Here is a 4194-nt window from a genome sequence, read left to right on the forward strand (position 1 = left end):
CATGGAGATAAGCCGTAAGGATTGCGTGTATAAAATTGATAGCAGCAGTAAGCATTGTACATACAACATGGAGATAAGCAGTAAGGATTGCGCATACAACATGGAGATCAGCAGTAAGGATTGCGCATACAACATGGAGATCAGCAGTAAGGATTGCGCATACAACATGGTGAACAGCAGGAAGGATTGTGCATACAACATGGGATCAGCAGAAAGGATTGCGCATACAACATGATGAACACCAATACAGATTGCGCATACAACATGGTGAACACCAGTAAATATTGCGCATACAACATGGTGAACACCAGTAAGGATTGCACATACAACATGGTGAACAGCAGTAAGGATTGCACGTGCAACATGGAGAACAGCAATAAGGATTGCACATACAACATGGTGAACAGAAGTAAGATTTTACATACAACATGGTGAACAGCAGTAAGGATTGCGCATACAACATGGTGGACTGCAGTAAGGATTGCACATACATCATGGAAGTCAGCAGTAAGGATTGCTCATATAACATGGAAGTCAGCAGTAAGGATTGCACATACAACATTGTGAACACCAGTAAGGATTGCGCATAAAACATGTGAACACCAGTAAGGATTGCACTTACAACAGTGAGATCAGAAGTAAGGATTGCACATACATCATGGTGAACAGCAGTATGGATTGCACAGACAAGATGGTGAACACCAGTAAAGATTGCGCATACAACATGGTAAACAGCAGTAATGATTGCGCAAACAACATGGTGAACAGCAGTAAAAATGCGCATATAACATGGTGAACACTAGTAAGGATTGCGCATATAACATGGTGAACACCGGTAAGGATTGCACATACAACATGGTGAACAGCAGTAAGAATTGCACGTGCAACATGGAGAACAGCAATAAGGATTGCACATACAACATGGTGAACAGAAGTAAGATTTTACATACAACATGGTGAACAGCAGTTAGGATTGCGCATACAACATGGTGGACAGCAGTAAGGATTGCGCATACAACATGGTGAACAGAAGTCACGAATGCACACACAACATGGTGAACAGCATTAAGGATTGCACATACAACATTGTGAACAGCAGTAAGGATTGGGCATACAACATGGTGAACGGCAATAAGGATTGCGCATACAACATGGTGTACAGCAATAAGTATTGTACATGCAAAAACGAGAACTCCAATATGGATTGCACATAGAAAATGGTGAACAGCAGTAAGGATTGTGCATACAACATGGAGAACACGAGCAAGATTGCACAAACAACATGGTGAACAGCAATAAGGATTGCACATGCAACATGGAGAACAGCCGTAAAGATTGCAGAGACACAACGTTGAACACCAGTAAGATTGCACAGACTACATGGTGATCAGCAGTAAGGATTGTGCATACAACATGCTGATCAGCAGTAAGGATTGCGCATACAACATGGTGAATAGCAGTAAGGATTGCACAGACTACACGTTGAACAGCAGTAAGTTTGCAGATAAAACATGGTGATCAGCAGTAAGAATTGCGCAAACAACATGGTGATCAGCATAAGGATTGTGCATACAACATGGTGGACAGCAGTAAGGATTGCGCATACAACATGGTGAAAAGCAGTAAGGATTGTACAGACAACGTGTTGAACAGAAGTAAGATTGCACATACATCATGGTGATCAGCAGTAAGGATTGCGCATACAACATGGTGGACAGCAGTAAGGATTGCGCATACAACTTGGTGAACAATAGTTCAGAGTGCGCACATAACATGGTGAATAGCAGTAAGGATTGCGCATATAACATGGTGATCAGGAGTAAGGATTGCACATGCAACATGGTGGAGAGCAGCAAGCATTGCGCATACAACATGGTGAACAGCAGTCAGGATTGCGCATACAACATGGTGAGCAGCAGCAAGAATTGCACATACAACATGTTGAACAGCAGTACGGATTGCACATACAACATGTTGAACAGCAGTAAGCATTGCGCATACAACATGGTGAACAGCAGTAAGATTGCACATACAACATGGTGAACAGCAGTAAGTATTGCACATACAACATGGTGAACAGCAGTAAGGATTGCACAGACAACATGGTGAACAGCATTAAGGATTGCGCATATAACATGGTGAACAGCAGTAAGGATTGCACATACAACATGGTGATCCGGGGTAAGGATTGCGCATACAACATGGTGATCAGCAACAAGGATTGTGCATACAACATGGTGAACAGCAGTAAGGACTGCACATACAACATGGTGAACAGCAGTAAGAATTGCGCATACAACATGGTGAACAGCAGTAAGGATTGTGCATTAAACATGGTGAACAGCAGTAAGGACTGCACATACAACATGGTGAACAGCAGTAAGGATTGCGCATACAACATGGTGAGCAGCAGTAAGGATTGCACATACAACATGGTGAACACCAATAAAGATTGCGCATACAACATGGTGAACACCAGTAAAGATTGCGCATACATCATGGTGAACAGCAGTGAGGATTGCACCGACAACATGCTGAACAGCAGGACGGATTGTGCATACAACATGGTGAACAGCAGGATGGATTGTGCATACAACATGGTGAACAGCTGTACGGATTGCACAGACAACATGTTGAACAGCAGTAAGAATTGCGCATACAAAATGGAGAACAGCAGTAAGATTGCGCATACAACATGGCGAACAGCAATAAGGCTTGCACAGACTACGTTGCGATTAGCAGTAAGGATTGCACAGACAACATGGTGAACAGCAGTAAGATTGCACATACAACATGGTGATCCGCAGTAAGGATTGCGCATACAACATGGTGATCAGCAACAAGGATTGTGCATACAACGTGGTGAACAGCAGTAAGGACTGCACATACAACATGGTGAACAGCAACAAGGATTGTGCATACAACGTGGTGAACAGCAGTAAGGACTGCACAGACAACATGGTGAACAGCAGTAAGGATTGCACATACAACATGGTGAACAGCTGTAAGGATTGCACATACAACATGGTGAACAGCAGTAAGATTGCACATACAACATGGTGATCCGCAGTAAGTATTGCACATACAACATGGTGAACAGCAGTAAGGATTGCACAGACAACCAGGTGAACAGCAGTAAGGATTGCGCATACAACATAGTGAACAGCAGTAAGGATTGCACATACAACATGGTGAACAGTAGTAAGGATTGCACAGACTACGTTCCAATCAGCAGTAAGGATTGCACAGACATGGTGAACAGCAGTAAGCTTGCACATACATCATGGTGATCAGCAGTAAGGATTGCTCATATAACATGGAAGTCAGTAGTCAGGATTGCACATACAACATTGTGAACACCAGTAAGGATTGCGCATAAAACATGTGAACACCAGTAAGGATTGCGCTTACAACAGTGTGATCAGCAGTAAGGATAGCACATACATCATGGTAAACAGCAGTATGGATTGCACAGACAAGATGGTGAACACCAGTAAAGATTGCGCATACAACATGGTAAACAGCAGTAATGATTGCGCAAACAACATGGTGAACAGCAGTAAAGATGCGCATATAATATGGTGAACACCAGTAAGGATTGCACATACAACATGGTGAACAGCCGTAAGGAATGCGCTTATAACATGGTGAACACCAGTAAGGATTGCACATCCAACATGGAGATCAGCAGTAAGGATTGCATATACATCATGGTGATCAGCAGTAAGGATTGCACATACAACACAGAGATCAGCAGTAAGGATTGCGCATATAACATGGTGAATAGCAGTAAGGATTTCACATACATCATGGTGAACAGCAGTAATGATTGTGCATCCAACATCGTGAACAGCATTAAGGAATGCGCTTATAACATGGTGAACACCAGTAAGGATTGCACATCCAACATGGAGATCAGCAGTAAGGATTGCATATACATCATGGTGATCAGCAGTAAGGATTGCACATACAACACAGAGATCAGCAGTAAGGATTGCGCATATAACGTGGTGAACAGCAGTGGGGATTGCGCATACAACATGGAGAACAGCAGTAAGATTGCGCATACAACATGGCGAACAGCAGTAAGGATTGCACAGACTACATTGCGATTAGCAGTAAGGATTGCACAGACAACGTGGTGAACAGCAGTAAGATTGCACATACATCATGGTGATCAGCAGTAAGGATTGC

Source organism: Chiloscyllium plagiosum, chromosome 3, assembly GCF_004010195.1.
Source record: "Chiloscyllium plagiosum isolate BGI_BamShark_2017 chromosome 3, ASM401019v2, whole genome shotgun sequence".
Lineage (NCBI taxonomy): Eukaryota > Metazoa > Chordata > Chondrichthyes > Orectolobiformes > Hemiscylliidae > Chiloscyllium > Chiloscyllium plagiosum.